Source organism: Lepidothrix coronata, unplaced genomic scaffold (assembly GCF_001604755.1).
Source record: "Lepidothrix coronata isolate B3197 unplaced genomic scaffold, Lepidothrix_coronata-1.0 Scaffold256, whole genome shotgun sequence".
NCBI lineage: Eukaryota > Metazoa > Chordata > Aves > Passeriformes > Pipridae > Lepidothrix > Lepidothrix coronata.
This window is the reverse complement of record NW_016690436.1, coordinates 189,469-206,196: the sequence shown is the minus strand read 5'-3', so window position 1 is coordinate 206,196 and position 16,728 is coordinate 189,469. Positions and strand designations below refer to the sequence as shown.

At 44.9% G+C, this 16,728-nt stretch overlaps 1 long non-coding RNA gene across 3 annotated transcripts in view; it reads left to right on the top strand.

Annotated features, from left to right (window-relative positions):
• The first annotated feature begins 819 nt into the window (after positions 1–819).
• The window catches only part of LOC108507451, an 83,643-nt gene continuing 67,734 nt past the window's right edge, over positions 820–16,728 (top strand). The window contains exons 1-2 of one of the 3 annotated variants that reach the window (XR_001878141.1): positions 820–1,854; positions 14,123–14,218. This is a non-coding gene — a long non-coding RNA (uncharacterized LOC108507451). Of the gene's footprint in view, positions 1,855–2,228; positions 2,489–13,200; positions 13,292–14,122; positions 14,219–16,728 lie in introns of those variants that run through there. The other 2 variants (XR_001878142.1, XR_001878140.1) reach the window with 2 other exon arrangements.

The window sequence follows — 16,728 nt, the reverse complement described above, 5'->3', positions numbered from 1 at the left end:
GCACTAGAAGAGGAGAGATGGTATGGCCAAGTTCCCATTGGAAGGGAGGTACAGGGAATGAGGCACAAAATTAACACAGTGTGGATCATTTTGGCAATGAAGTTTAGGAGGAAAAATTTTTGAGAGATGATGTTAAAAAGTAAGGGTGGGGATGAGCTAATGCCTGCTGGTAAAGAGGTGGAGAAAGCAGAGTCATGGCTGACTGAGAGGTTACAAACTCAGGTCAGGAAGAGGACAGTGGGTGTGAGCCGGGAGCCAGGGAGGGGGAGCGGGAGAGGAGCAGGGACAGAGCGGGGACTGGGGGGCAGGAGGAGGAGCTGTGGGACTTGGGGACTCAGCGGAGTGGAGAACAGGCCATTCGAAGAAGGAAGTAAAAAAGATGATTAAGATGTAAATCGGGATCCTTTGGGGATCCGAGCAAGAAGTAGCACAAAGAGAAGTCAATTCAAGGAAGTAAAGAAATGTGGGAGGCACAGGAACACAGAGTGGGGCAGCCTGCGACTGCTCCACAACAGGGCGAGCCACAGAGGCCTCACAGAAATGCACTCAACGTGTGTTCTGTTTGTTAATTTTCAAAATTCGTTAATTCTGCTTCATATTAAGTGGCGAAGGGATTCTCAATTTTTTTGTTGTTTGTTTGTGGTTTTTTGTGGTTTTTTTTTGTTTTGGGTTTGGTTTGATAATTTGGTGGGTTTTTTTGGTTGGTTGGTTGGTTGGTTGGTTTGGGGTTTTTTGTTTTGGTTTGGTTTGTTTTTTGTCCAAATAAATAGCCTCGAAGCACAGAAAACAGGATCTGAAGAACTTTCATTTTGTGGATTGTTCCTGCTTAAGGATGTGCTGAATGAGACCGAGCAGAGGAAGGTGGTTTATTCAGGCTTGTCCTGCACAGAGCTCTCCTGCACAGCAGCCCTGTGAGAGTCTATGTTAACATGTGAGATATTTAGATCACTGATAGTAATGTCACTGGTAGTGGTAAGTGCAGAGAAAGCTGTTCTAAGGTCTTTGCAGAACTCTTTGTAAGCAGGAGGTGGGACATGGAGCTGTGCTGCAAGTTCCTGAGAAAGGTACCCACCAAACACTTTGATTTTGTACCGAGTACTTTCCATTAGAGTTTCAATTAAAGTAAAAGAAGATTAAAATGAAAGCACAAAGTCAATCATTAAATTTAATGCATCATCTATTTGCTTTACATTTTGAAAAGTATGAAATGCTTTACGTTTTGTAAAGTACGTTGTGTTCTCCCAGCATAGAATTGCAGAAAGCAAATTCTGGAACACGGTTGTGGGAAGGGGTAAAGGAAACAGACTGGAGAAAATGGTTACTCTGACAGTCCCTGATACCTGAAACATTTGTTTTGGTGTAATTAAGATAAGCTTGCAGCAATAAAATCAATAATCGTGTGGTGAACTAATGAGGAAAAGTGTGAGAAGACCTGCTTAATAAAAAATGGAAATTACATGTTGTGTGAAGAGCAGTTACCACTTCCAGATTGTGCAGGCTCTACTTCTCTGTGCAGTCATTAGTAGAGTACATTCATGCACCAGCACTGTTTATGCTGCAGTTTGTTCCTGTGCCACCTTGCCCTCCGTGGACGGAAGGCCGTGAGCGTCATCCTGGGCCTCGTGGCTGCAGACAGGGCGACACCGAGCAGGTCCCGCACGGGGAGCTGAGGACATGGCCACAGAAATCCGAGTCCCCTCAGTGAACAGCCAGATCTGTCTGAGGAACAGCTATCGCTAGATGTAACTAATGCAAGGTAGCTGCTCGGCAGTGCAAATTTATCAGAGTAAACAGATGTAAACTACACTGTTTGTCATTTACCAGTCTTGAGGAGGAAAGTTTTGACCGCCAGAGGTAAGTCCAAATAGATTTTTAGATGGCAATGTAACAAAACAATGATCTTGGTCTATGAAATTTATTTTGCAGTATCTATATGGCACTGGGAAGCTGAGGTGCATTAATGACCTTTATTCAGCTCGGTGTTGGTGACTTGTTGGATGCCGGCCGGGGCTGGCTGGCTCTGACAGGTACCACACTGTTCAGACACAGATGAACAGCAGGTCAGCCCTTAGCAACACTTCATGCTCTGTGGTGACATTTTTAATGGTCAGAAACAGCTCTGTGGTTCACTTTGGAGCATGGGGAAGGTTGGGCGTGGGGCGGGCGCGTGGGCGCTGAGGGGAGCAAACATGGCGGCCAGGCCTGAGGGGAGCAAACATGGCGGCCAGGCCTGAGGGGAGCAAACATGGCGGCAGGGCCTGAGGGGACACCGCGGTGTAAATCACCCTCAGCTGCCGCGGCCGGACCTGCACCCACAGCCCATGGAGCTCACCCCACATGACCATGGCTGCCCACTCCTCTGCCCCTCTACAAGCACCCTGGCTTTCAGGCTGTGTGCTGCTACAGAGCAAAGCACGCCGTCTCCCATAGCTGCCTCTGAACTGCCGCAAAAAGCAGATGAGCTGTGGGGGACGACACTCCCCTTCAGGTAAATGAAAGTCCTGTGTGTCCTCTGCCTGGTTGTGAACACCTCTGTTGGATTCATCATATTGGGGGTTACCTGAAGTGCTGCCGCTGTTTGCTTGATGAAAAGCTTTTACCAGATGCTGGCCAACTCAAGAAAGTCTATTTATATGTTATTCAAAATAATCCTGTAACAAATGTAGTTTTAGCTGTGTTCCAGTTGGAGAAAAAGCATTTAACTTGAACACATCAACAGCAGAAGTAATATAAAAGGATCAAGCTTTCTTGAAAGATCATTGTTTCTAATTATTTTAGAAAGAAGGAACTCCAGGAAATAGCTGACTCTTCCTAGTAATTGTGAGAAATTTGGGCTTTTTAGGGGCAGGGGTGGATAGTCTATGATTCTATGAAATCTGCGTGTCTCTACCAATTTTTTCCCAGTGTTCATGGCTGCAGGTGGTCAGGAAGGTGCACAGTCATATCATGCAATACTTCAGAACTTCACGTTCTTTGCATTTTTTACATTAATCTTCTGAGTTATTCCACCAAGCAATATGTGAAACTAGGCAAAATGTAAAAGCTGTGCTGGATCATGAGCTGTTATATTTATATTATCCTATTTAATATCATTTAATTACTAGAAGCAAATTACCCCCCTCTCAAAACCTCACTGCTTAGAAAGGAATACAATTACAGAATGTTTATGCAGGGGTTCTAAAGTGAATGGCAAAGACTTTATCCCTTAAGTATGAATGCCTGCATACAATCTGAATACTTCTCTGGGAAGGCTTTAACTGCACACTGATAACAGGGAGTCTTTGTGGAAACAATCATTCATTGGATCACGATCAAAAAGCAAAGGAATAGAATTATGGAGAGACCAACTTCCTCCTTGCTGTGTTCCCTCTGCTGCTTTTGGGGTAATTATGATGTGTTTCTGCATTCCAGAATTTAGGGAAAAGAAGATGGGGGAGGGAAGCGAAGCCCTTTGGTAGTTTTGACTCACAAGAAATGCATATTTATTCACAGAGAGGTCTGTCCCTGTCACTATTCAGAACCCCAACAATACCGTGCTCAGCAGCTGGAATGAAGCAGGGACTGGCCCAGCAAATGCAGGGTGCAGAGGGACACTGGCTCATGTGTGCCTGAGCTGACCATACTGATTATTACTTTTGGCTTTGTGACTGTGGTTGAGTAAGGAAATATGTGCTGAAGGAAAGGTGCTCATGGCTACCTAGAGACTTGCAAATCTCACTAGTAATCTGCTGAGCATTAGTGATCTTGGGTGAGTTAAATGTCTCCTGTTGAGGCTTTTACATCTTGAGGGAAAAGCTGATCTGTTATTCCGGTTTGATGGTGAGATACTAAAAAAGCCATTGTTTAGGCTGACAGCTCTATAAATGGTTGTGAGAATTGTTAACCTGATTTTTCTGGCCTGTGCTGGTAGAAATTAGTAGTTACTGAGTGCTATTGGGTGTCTTGTGGCCTTGGAAATGAAATTGTGGACAGTTTTTTAATGTAGCATATTTTCCATGTTCTTGTAGATACATTTTTTCCTAAGCTTAGTTTACTCTGTTCTTAAGCCTGTTTTACCCATCCTTGATCTGATCTGTTGTTATCCAGATTCAGAATGTCTTTTCAGCAGCATTGCATACCCGAGCACAAGACAGAAGGAATGGGCAGGAGACCTTTTCCTTGAAGCTGGGGATCCCTCCAGGAGGCACCAGCCCTCAGTGAGGAGTCCATGTTTTGTTCATTTGTGCCAGAGCCCTCGGGCTGTCAGACACTGAGCACCCTTTCATCCCTATGACTTCAAAGTGCTGCTCAGAACTGGGCAGAACAGGCTCTGAGTTAGATCTGTAATTGAAATGGATTTATTAGGCTGCTCTACCTCATCTTTTCAAAGCAGGTTGTGTATAACCTTACAGCAAATGGATGTGTGTTCGGGTAGAGCATGGTCTCCTGTGGAATTACTGCAGCTCTTTTTAGCTTTCCATAAATGCACCTTCCTGGAATCCCATTTGAGAGGTGAATGAAACACTTCCTTATCTCCCATTACATACAGTTCTAGAATATTCAAGGTTCTCAAAGCATGGGCAGTGAATAGTTTCATTACAAAGTTGGCCATAGTGTTTTTGACATGGCCAGCAGATTTCATTGCCTTTATCCGGAGGAGCTGAGAAAATTGTGATCAAAAAGCCAAACCTGGAGTTGTATTCTGGTGGTGCAGCTGCCTCGCTGACAAAGGATTTTCAAAGTTAAAAGCATGATTTGCTTCAGTCTGAGTTAAAAATCCTACCACAGAACTCTTGCTGTGATGGATGGGCAGCCTCTGCTGAGAGGTGAGATGTCGGGGCTTTGACCTGGGGACGGCTCTGGCTGGGATGGACACCCGACCCAGCAGCCTGGTCAGTGCCGTGTTGGGATCTAAACCGGTGTCCCCTCTGGCTGGGATGGACACCCGACCCAGCAGCCTGGTCAGTGCCGTGTTGGGATCTAAACCGGTGTCCCCTCTGGCTGGGATGGACACCCGACCCAGCAGCCTGGTCGGTGCCGTGTTTGGGATCTAAACCGGTGTCCCCTCACCACGGCAAGCGACACGCACCTGAGGGCTGATGTTTGATCACATGTTGCTAGGAGCAGCTGTCTGAGTACTCCAGGCTGGAATATTCTGGTGGAAATACAGTGTTTCTGTGCAAGTTGTTAAATGTAAGGCAGCCTTGTTGCCCGAGGTTGAGAGTGAGGTGTGTGAGGGTCTGGCTTCTATGCCCTGCACTGAGCAGCCCCTCTTGGGTTTCGCCTGTGAGATTCCTGGAGAATATGTAATAGAGGAAAATTGCAGTTAGAAACAGTCAGGGTTGATCTTGAATATGTCAGGAAAGGGAGTGGCTAACAATGCCACAGGACCTGGGTTCTTTAAAAACCCTATGAAACAACTTTGACATTTTCAGAATTTCAGCTGCTTGATACAGATACCTGTTAGCCCCAGCCAGGCACTGGCTGAAATTGGTGGCTATGGAATGGCAACCATCAGCTGCAGCCAGGGTTGAGCTCTGGCAAAATAGTCAGGAATTCCTCAAGCTGATAGTGAAGGGGAAAAGGGAGAAAAGAGAATCTGGGATCCATTAGTTACAGGAAATTGGGAAAAGTGTACATCTCACTGAGAAGCCAGGAAGCAAGTATGCACAGGTATGTTCTTCCTGCTGAATATTCTTAGCATTCCCAATCCATGAGAAGTTCTGAAAAACATTGATTTGAGTCCAGTTCAGACTCAGTTTCTCTCAAGCAAAAAATGCTGCTCTTCTGCCAGATGTGTGAGCAGAGTCCCTTCAGGAGCTGACAGGAATGTTCCTGCTGGTGATGTTTGACCAGTGTTGCCATCACTGACCTGGCTCAGTCTAAAGCTGTGTTGGGCAGGGCCGATGGCAGCACCGTGTCCTGGGCAGAGGGTTTTGCTTTGGAAGGGAATGTTTGCACCTTGAACCAGTTTGCAACATTGAACCACTTGCTTCTCAAAACCTCAGTCTGTGGCTTGGAGGGGTTATAAGGTTCCAAGTAGCAAAATAAAAAGCATTTGTTGTTGTTTTACCAAAAGTGGTGTTTTTCCTTTGGAGGCTTTGCAGGTCTCCATGAGATCCTGAGTTCCCTGGGAGCTGTTTTGCACGGGTTGCTAAGGTGATTTGGTGGGAAGGAAATGCACTGGTAATTTGCTGTTAAGTTGTTTACAGGAGAATATGAATGAAATTTCACCGCCCCCAGCAAGGCAACCGTCCCTCTCTGAGATTATTCCAGAAGGTTTCAGTAGAGAAGAAAATGACTGTACAAATGCCCAATTGGCCCCCCAAGGATGATAAAATCCAATCTAGATGTCTGCAGGGTAGAAGCAAAAGCATTTTCGTCTCATTTCACCTTTTCATCTTTTCAAACAGAATATGAAACATTTTAATTTTTGCTATCTTTTCTTTGATTGTTTTTAACTGTATTTCTACATGTGAACGGTTTGGCAAGTGTTTATTGGGGTTTATTAGTGTTCCAAGGTAGATATTTGCACTGAGTCATCACAAATAGCTTCAAAGCTATGAATGAACCCTATTGCTCCCATGCAGCTTTCCTCCTGGAAAAACAAGAAAGTACAACCAGTCTTTGGAAGGGGGAGAAATTCCTTCTTGACTCCAAATATCCGGGCTGCCTTATCTGGGGTACCAGCACGTGCTCAACATCCTGCCTTTTCCACTGACCAGTCTGTCATGTTTTAGAAGGAAACAAAATTATGCCTCATGGGGAGAAGGTTTGAAGAATGAATATTCTTAAAGCCTAGAGCCAATATAACGTAGATCTCAGGTCTGTAAATTCCAGAGGGGAGCTGCAGCAGGGACAGGCTGTTTGCCACTGTGCCATCAAGCTTTTACCTGGATTCTTCATTTCCTTCTGTAAAACTATTGTTTCAGGATGAACTGACAGCAGATGATTAGGTGTGGATCTTCAGTTTGGGCTCCTGACCTGGCAGAAGGATACCATTGATTTACTGGCTGTTGACTTAACCTGTAAACAAACTCTGGGGAATTGTGGATTAATGTTTGCCCTCATGTGAGGACAAGCTCGGGGGGTGTTGAGGTCACAGCCCTGCGCTCTGACTGGGGCTTGTTAAAGCCCGTGGGACGGGTCATGTGAATGGACTTTGTCTGGCTTCTCCTCGGGCTGGGTGAGCTCAGTGGTGGTATTTACTAACCCGAAAGACCTGACTCCAAGTAAAATCACCAAGAGATATTTACTGCCTTCTGCACAGCGAGCCTGAGCAACCTGAAAACCTGTCAGATTTTCACTGAAATCTCCCGAGTCTGCCCTGCATGTACCTTATCTGCAATCTCTGTAGTTAAAATACATTTCCAAAACTTCTGAATTCTTCTATTCTGTTTTCTTTCGTATTCTCTTAGTTTGCCTTTCGCTGTTACTCTTACTTTTAATGCAACTTTGAAAGACAAAAGCATTCTCATGTCTAAGCCTTGACTTCCCAGACATCAGATGGATTTCCCCCAGTGTTCTGGGCACGATGGTGATATTTAGAGTTTTAATGAAGAGGTGAAGAAAGGCAAAACTAACTCAGTACTTTTCTGAACAGAAACACAGATGCTGTGACTTTGCAGGTGAGATATTAAATAAGCCCTTTACTGAATCAGTAATACTCACCTGTCCTTATCTTTTTGTGTGAGTCCTTATCAAGGAGACACAGGAGGAGGGCAATGGAGAATTTTACAGCTTCTCTAGTTTCTTTAGGATTACTAAGATTTCTTTTTTGTTCTTCCAAGCAGAAGAAGCTTTTGTCTATTTTTATTCTTTTGCAAATGTAAATAGAAAAAGCTTCCCATCTTGCATTCTGTGAGTGTCTGTATATGTTGTAGGAGCATGTCAGGTGAAAAGAAAGCTGCTTTAGATGTAACTGCTGTGGCAGTCGGGCTCTAGAGCTGAGAGGGATGGCTTTGGAAAATGACTGGCATTTGTGTAAATAGCAAAACTGATTTCTTCACTGAACAAAAGTCCTCCCAAGAAAAGCTTCTTCCAAATTTTAGGCATTTGAATTAAATACAATATAAAAATTCAAATGTTGCTTGCCAAGTTCCATTTGTATTCTGCAGAGAGCTCATGCTAGCTCTCTGCATACATGCAGGACTCCTTCTGAAGGTAATTTAGCTTTTTTTGCTCATATGGTAACTAAAAAGCCGCAATTAACTCCATCTGTTTTCACCAGAAAAGGCAACATAAATGAGATTTCAAAGGTGCCAAAACGAGACTGAGGGGAGGTTTCCCTTGGTTTTACCTGGTTCCAGGAGGCTGCTGCCCCAGTGCTGCCAAAGATATCACTGGAAATGTTTATTGATAAAAATAGCCCCATCTTGCATGCGTTGTTCCAAGGATGTGCCTGCCATTTTCTGGCACCACACTGAATTTGAATTATAAAAAGCAGCACAAAAACAAAGCTGAGAGAAAATGAGTTCCTTAAAGAACAACAACTCCTTATCCACCGTGGATTGATTTTTGGGGTTGGATTTTTGTTTGTTGGCTTTAACCCTGAATTCATCCGCTTTGCTGTTTGCAATGAGCAGAGCTGTGCCAGGGTGAGGCGAGGAGCAGAGGCACAGTGGTGTGAGCGGGCGGTGGGCACTGCTGCTGCACGGGCAGCCCCGGCCCTGGGCACAGCGGGGCTGAGCACTGCCCTTGGCACGATGGCCAGGCTGTGTCAGGGGACAAGGGGCAGCACAGGGGTCGGGTCCCTCAGAGCCAGGAATCCTTCCCTTTGCTCCCTGCACCGTTACTGACAGTCGGCATGACTCTGTGATGGAATCCCGCTGTAGTGCTCAGCGGAACACTGCCCCAGCCCTGCTCACTGAGGAACTGAAGCATCGGAATTTTCACAGGCAGTTGTTTCAGATATTGGTTTTCACTCTGAGTTTTGTGTGCTGATATGGTGCTGAAAGCAATCATGAAAATTACCTAAGAATCACAAGCCAAGTTAGCGGGAACCTTCAGTTTGTTACAGAGAAATCAAAACGCCAATGTGATTTTCTTTTTCAGGTCTGCATTAAAAATCTTTCTTTAAGAAGCCTTTGATTAAATCAGGGTTACAAAAGTTATTAAATCTGTCAAATTTCCAGAGAAAATGCTCTATACCATATTCTTGCTAAGAATTTTAAAAATGCTATTGATACAATAAAATCATTTTCATCCTGTTTGATATACTCAAAAGTTTATGTATCAGTCAGACGTTAATAAATGGTGCTCAACAATGCATTCAAACTCTTCAGAATCCTGCAGGGCTCATCCTTCTGGTGCAGGACAATAAATACTGTTGTCAAAGACCAGAGTAATCCAGAAATTCCAGCAGCATGTTGGAGAATTTGGGTTAAAGGGTGGATGTGAGGGAGCTTTTCTGCTTCCTAATGCACTTGTGGAGCTGAAGTAGAAGCAGATTAATGGAGCTGACACTCCAGTGCTCTCAGTTCTGCTCGTGTGGCAGTGGAATGTAGAAGCAGAATCAGCCTGTAGATGCACACTGGAATTTCTGAAGGATGGGGGTTACCATGGATACACTCAAGCCACCACAGACTGGTGTGAATGCAAAGCTCTAATTTTTCTCTCATTGCAGGAGGATTTGTTCTGATAAGAAACTTGTGCTGCTGCTGTTTCTCCTCCCCCTCCCACTTGTTACTGAAGCAGTACAACTCCGGGGTGTTGTGTGTGTGCTGAGGGATGATTCTGACCACGTCGCTCTCTCTGCTGCCCAGGGTTGGCATTTTCACACGCCAGGGAAGGTTCACCTGTGTTAGTTTGAATGAACAATGGAACTGATCCATTTTGGGTGCTGGGAATTCTCACGCTGAGACAAACCCTCCATTTTCAGACTGCAAGTAAACATGAGTGTGCCTGTCCTTCCTTCCACTGCGGGGGGAGAGGTGTTTGTGGTGGGAAAAAGCTCTGTAGAGCAGATAATGGGATAGAAATAAGTTAGAGGGGGAAATACCAGGAAGTTTGTTGAGTTCGGGGCTAGTGTGCTTTTCCTACAAGTAGGAGTCCCAAGGGGGCTTGATAGGAGGAAATACTTCTTTGGAATGTGCAGAGAATTGGTATTGGGAGCAAAATGGCTCCTGAAGATGTGTGGGAAGAGAATTTAGTCTCTGAACTCCTGCTGTAATTCTGAAAACTTGCCCTTTCCTCACTGCCTGCCTTGCTCTTGTGTAAGCTGCAGCACCAAGGAAGGGTGAGAAGGGCTCTCATCAGTTCCATGTCCCTCTGTTCTCTGTTCAGCTGTTGAATTCCTTACAGCACAGTCTGTAGTTACAGCTGAATGAAGATGGATCCAAGCACAGGTATCCCAGGAGAAGCCCCAGCTCTGCCCCAGCCAGTTCCCAGCACGGGCGGGTCTGGCCCCTGTGGGATCCCGTGGCTGTGACCCAGCTGTCCCGTGGGGGAGCACCCACAGCCCCAAATGTTGGAGTGCCCTGGTGGCCCAGCCCCAGGAGTGTCTGTGCCAGCCTGAAACACAGCCATGGGTTAATGTTTCCTGGGGCAACTCTCTCGCCATTTCAGTGATGTTTACTGATAGAACCGATGTCCGAACCGAGGAATTGAATTGAAACAGTGAAGCACACGGAAAAGTGTTACTAAAATACACTGGCTGATGTTGATAGTGTTGCTACTTCTGGAAATATTTCTTCTTGACCCAGTAAAAAGTTGCTGGAGTCCTGCTGTTCCTTGCTGTATTTGTGGTTTTCTCTTAGTTCAGTTGATGCTAACTTGGCTGGTGTACACTAAATAGCCAGATCCTCATGCTTTCCATTCCTGCTGTTGGCCTGTGAGGCTGTACTCATTAAAACATAAATAATATAACAGCAGTAGTTCAGGTGGTGGAAGACCTACATTTATGTCAGCTCCAGTGGAAGAAATGGAGGGAACACAGGAAAAACCCCATGTCCATTTGTATCCCTGCCAAGGAGACGGTATTATCATTATTTAAATGTAATACAGACAGTTGGAATGTTTCCCCTGGCAAATGCCTTTGGGAGGATGCTGCTATAAAATATATTCTAGACCAGCTGATTGGTTATTACGGAAAATACTATTCCATAAGGACCCATAATTTTAGAAAGTGCTATCCCTGAGAATAATAGAGTGCCGTGGTTAGTAAATGATTTCCCATTAACCCTCAGTATTCAGCTCTTGTTTGGTGAAATTACTAAAACTTTGCAGTTATTTTTTCCCTTTCAGACCCTAACTAGTCCTGAGGGGACAGCTTGATTAATATGCTGATAACACCATTAACGGGCACTTACAGGATCTGTGCTTTTTGTAAGCTGTGAGTGAAAATAGATGACTGTTGCTGTTTTCTCCTTTTGTTAGTGAGCTGTTTTTCTTAATCTGCATGCTGCAGGACTCAGGTGGAGCTGATCATTTCTGTCTGCTCATCAGAACTGCTGCTCCCCAGAACTTTTTATTTCTTTATTTGGAAATGTGTGATTAAGGTCAGGCTACATCCCCAAATAGGAGTGATGTGAGCATACCTAACCTGGCTTGTGGCAGCCTGTGGTTGCAAGGTTGCTGTCAGGATTTACAAGTTTTAGGGATACTCGACTCCCTAGAAGTCAAGTATTTGCCATAAATGAGCTATTAGTGGTGTGCTACAGCTCTAAACCCCAAAGATTTTATCCACTTTGCAATATTTTGTACTGCCTCACTCCCACAAGATTTCCTTCTTGGAATTCCACTGAGTTTGTAACCTCAATAGTAGTTGACAGCAACTTGTTCCACAGATAACTCATGGGCTTCTTCAAAGTATTTTCTACCACCAGTTTCTCTCGAAAATCTGCTAATTTTGTTGTGGTCTTGTGGAATTTGTGACCTGCATTTGTTATATTTTTGCTGGTTTTGCAAAAAATGTATTTGCAGTGGAATTGAGGACAGGATTTTGAATTGCTTTAAACTGATTGCAAAATTCAAGTTTTCAGAGAACAAAAAAAGTGAATCAGTCTTTCCGTTCTCTCCTTAAGTGGCGATAAGTTTCTAGATTGAGCTTTTGGGGGAAAAAAAGGAAAATTAGAGATTTGCAAGTCCAAACTCTTACCCTGGTGAGAACAGATAGTGTTTGCTCTTCGCATGTATCCTTCCACCTGAGCAGAGCACAGCCCAAGTATTTTGCAGGGGAGAGCTCAGCTGTGAGTGTCTGAACTGTGAATGCACAAGCAAACAAGCAGTGTTGGTCCATCCAGGTGCTGCAGACAGCCTGGCAGTGGCATGTGCTGGAAAGATCCTGGGTTAAAAAAGGAGATCTCCATAGTTTTTGCCATGTTTTCATATGATGTTTGTGTCTATTTAGCTTAGGATAGATACTGAGGATCCCATTCCAAGGACCTGTGGCCAAAGCAGCCCAGAGGTCCTGAATCCCTTGGTTTAATTGATTTCTGTCTCTCTTCAGAATCCTGTGGCTCACTCAGCTCCGGGCCCTGCCGTGTGGTTGTTGTTATGACAACTGTGCAGTTTGGTACCAGCACTGCTCTGCTGCTCGGTGTTAATGTCTGGGATGCCTTGGCAAAAGGTGGCAATCCTTATTTATTAACTTATCCCAAACTATGCTAGCCCTCACACAGACACTGCCTCCAAACTGAGGGAACTCTCTTGTGCTTTAAACAAGTCCTCTCAACGTGCAGTATGCATCTCTGAAAGGTACATTAAGGCATATTGAAAAAGCTATTTAGTAGCAACTAGAGCTTTCTGTGTGCTTTTATGAATCAGAGATGAGACCAGAATAGATACTAGTGCTTCAATCTATGCCCTAGCTTATTCTGCAGTTGTTTCCCTGTGTAGACAAGCCCTCCATACTGAAGAAAGTTCAGGATTGGCAGTTTTCATGGGCATGAGAGGCACTAAGGCACTAAGATGTGTTAACCTGTTGCAGAAAGCTGTAGAGAAGCTCAGCCTTCACCTCCCTTGTACCCTCTCCTGTCTCCTGGGATTTACTGATGGTACAGACTGAGTGTCACAGTGCTGTAGAGCTTTCAGGCATGCTACCAGAGGGAACAGAGCCTCATATCCAGCGGGATTCTACCCTGAGCCTTGTCCTCGTCTGCAGCCCCGGCTTGGAGAACACGAGGCAAAAGAGAACTCGTGAACATGTGGAAGTTGGCCCGTCCCACATAATGAAATTGGCCATCAGACCTGATTTAAATATTTTGGGATATGCTGAGAGAAGCGATAGAGACAACTTCCAAAGTCCACAGTCCTTGTTTTCAGTGTGGCTGCTGTGGAGCTGCTGTCCCTGTGCCCCGTGTCCGGCAGGCAGGTGAGAGCTGCTCTCTGTGCCACTGTCAGGAAGGAGAGGACAGGAGGGAGGCTCAGGCTGAGCCACGCTGGGAGTGGGGGTGCCAGGAGCCTTGGAGAATTCTTTCCTAGGAAGGGGTTGTTATTAGATTTCAAGGTTGAATTTGAAAGAAAACTGATGCCCTGTTCGTGTGTGAGAGGCTGAGGCACACGCGGTGTGATCCTCCCGCGGTTTCCAGGCTCCCAGCACAAGTGGGCAGCTGCTGGGTGGAGCTGCTCTGTGCTCACACCCTGCGCTCTCACAGCCAGGAGCTGCACCCCAGCAGGGCAGTTACACAGCGCTGCACTTCCCGGCAGGGGGGGTTGATCTCAGCAGGTTACAAATGCATTAGAGCTCTGAATACCTTTCTGAAAAGAAGTGAAATGAGCAATTGTTGTTGTTTAACAGAGCAAAAAGGAAACGGGTTGTTAAATATTTGCATTAGGTGCAAACCTAGTGCTACTGGAAAACAGCTCTTACTCTCTCACTCACTCTGTAGGCCAGACCATGTGTCTGGGTAGCAACTGTGAGGTTTGATGAATCACCGTCCAAAGAATTAGAAGGTGTCATGATCTAATCATGATCTTAACAAGCCACTGAATATCTGCAAACAAAAGAAGAAACCACAGAAGTATTACCCTGGAATGTTTTCCAGATGAAAAATATTGCTGTTTGCTCGAGTGCAAATTATTACAGATTCTGAAGCAATAAAGAAGAAATTAATTGTTCTTTTTAATCTTTTTGTTTTCCTCTGTCAATTAAAATTTGTTCCATCATATGGCTCAGTGTCTAACTAATTGCATTTTTTCTTAGGATAAGAAAATAATCAGTAAAGAGAATACGTAGAGAAGCACAACGCAGTTTCATCTGTTCCAGATCCAAGACTCTTTCCTGAAGTCCGGGGGAAAGGTAGAGATCCTTTTTCCACCTTTGTGCTTTTTTTAAGGACTTGAGTCACATCTACAAAATTAAAATAGACAATTTTTCATAGCTTTAGTGGGCTCAGAGCCATGTTCTTTTCAAAACCTTTTTCAAACTCTCCTTAAAGCTTCTAAGAAATGCCCCAATAGTGAAGGGAATAAGTTTGGAGCTGAGTCTTCTAAAACTGATCTGGTTAACAGGAAGAAAACCATCACTGTCATCCTAAATTTTGGTAATATTTTGCCTATTTCCTGCCCTTTCCTCATGAATGTGTAAAGTCATACATGATTTTGGGACATGGAAAGCTGAAAATTCATGTGAACTTACAATTAGCACAGTTGTAGATGAGATTAAAATTTAACAGGAGATGAAGTAATTTGTGTTCCTGTGAGTACATGTGGCTTGTTTGTCACTCCTCAGCCACTGTAAACTCTTTGGGGGGATATTTTCCACTCCTCTATTTTGAGTTGCAGTAAAGTGGAAAATATTTGAAATACTTCCTAAATTTTCAGTGGCTCCTACTGTAAGCAGAAAAAAAGGGGAAATAAAACTTCTTGAGCAAGAAAGATTTTGAACAGACCAGGCCTGCCACTGATTATCTTTCTGTCTGAGAACAGGACTAACTTCTTATTCACTAGAAGACTTAAAACCTTTTCCATGACCTTTATTTTGTCTTTTATGAAAGTCAGTGGATTTTATTTTTATTGAAGTCCTATTTTTTTATCTCTTTAGAAAAAAAAAACCCAAACAAACCACCACTGTCTCTCCTTCTGCCACAGAGGTGTCTAATTGTGACATTTCAGTTTATAAACGTGCTTAAATGTGTACAGCAAATTGATAATTTCACTTGTGTTTCTGTGGACAAGCTCTTTCTTCTCACACATGAAACCGAGGTGACTTTGAGGTGACTTTTTTGCGTCATGTGAAGATGCACCCTAAACCTCCACAAAAATAGCTGTTTCACCAGCCTGTTCCTGTTCCTTGGTCAAGGCAAGAGTGTCATCAGGGAACTCTTTCCTACTCAAGCCGTGTGCTCCTGGTGGATTCACTGCTTCTCCTGCCCACCTGAGCTGCCCCCCAGGCTCCCTCTGTGCTGCACTGCAGCTGAGCTGGGGCCGTCCCTGCACCACAGAGCCTCGGGCTGGCCCTGCATCCCAGAACTGTCCCTGCACCCCAGAGCCTCAGGCTGGCCCTGCAACCCAGAGCTGGCCCTGCATCCCAGAGCCTCAGGCTGGCCCTGCAGCACAACCAGTGACACCGAGCTGCAGCCGAGGGTCCCGCTGGCTCCTGCAGGTCCCTGTGCTGTGCATTTCCCTGGGGGATGTTGTCTCTGGGCACATCCCAAACAGCTGCTCCACCTCCTCACTCAGCCGTGGGCAGGTGACTGTTCCTTGCTTTGGCCAGCTTCGGCTTGGCTGGTGATGGAAGTCCAGGGAATCTCTGCTTTCACTGCCCTTGAACAAACCTGTTGCAGTCCCTGGCAGCACCCCAGCCACGCTGGGAGGTGTTCTGCGGGACAGTTGGCATCGGTGCCACCCCAGAGACCTTTTCCCAGGCCCCACGCTGAGCCTGGCAGGTGTCCCTGGTGCAGGTGGTGTCAGCAGCCCAACCAGGGGGGTTTTTCCCAGCGGGCACAGCCATGGGGAACGTCTGTGGGCTGCTGGACAATAGCACAGGTCTGCATTAAACCACTGCGCTGCAAATGCGAGAGAACAGTGGGTACTGCAGGAGACATCGGTACCTTGGGTACACTGGGGCTTGCAATCAAACATTGAATCAAAAAAGGGATTTGATAGAAAAAGAAATAACACAAATGTCACTGTACGAGGCAGAAATCTGAATGTAATCACAGCTGATTGTGGATGTGCTGTTCCTGACTGCTCAGAACCAGGGAAATGTGCATTTGAAAGCCGTGCTTGGATTTGGTATAAATTGTTTATGAACTGCTCTACTTGTTCTATAACAAAATCAATTTAACCTCATAATGTACAATGTTAAGATACTCATTGTCAAAGAGAAAAAGCTGCTCATTTTTCCCATTGCATTTTCTCAGACCTTTTGAGGAACTGTGGCTCTGGTTCCGTGTACCCTTCTCTGCAGTCTGTCTATCCAAATTGATTTCCCAATTTCCCCAGCATTTCTTTGAGGAAAAAGCAGTGGTTTCTTACCTCAGCATAGTGTGATTATCCACTGCTACCTAATTCAAAATCAAAATCAAAACTCTCATCTAGAAAAATAAGAATAATGGGGGGATGTAAGCTAAAGTTAATAGAGTTGTTCTAGCTTAGACACTGTGGTTCAGGTCTTTAAATTTTAAGAACATAAAGGAAATATTTTTAAAGTTGTGAAGCAATGTGGTTTGAAGATTAATTAGAAAGATCTCAGAGATCTGCATTTAAGACTCTGGTGGTGAATGGCTTGTGAGCAGCCCAGCTGGTGCCCTGCACATCTGCAGGAGGAGGAGGCTCTGTCAGACACTCCCAGACCATTCCTGCCCT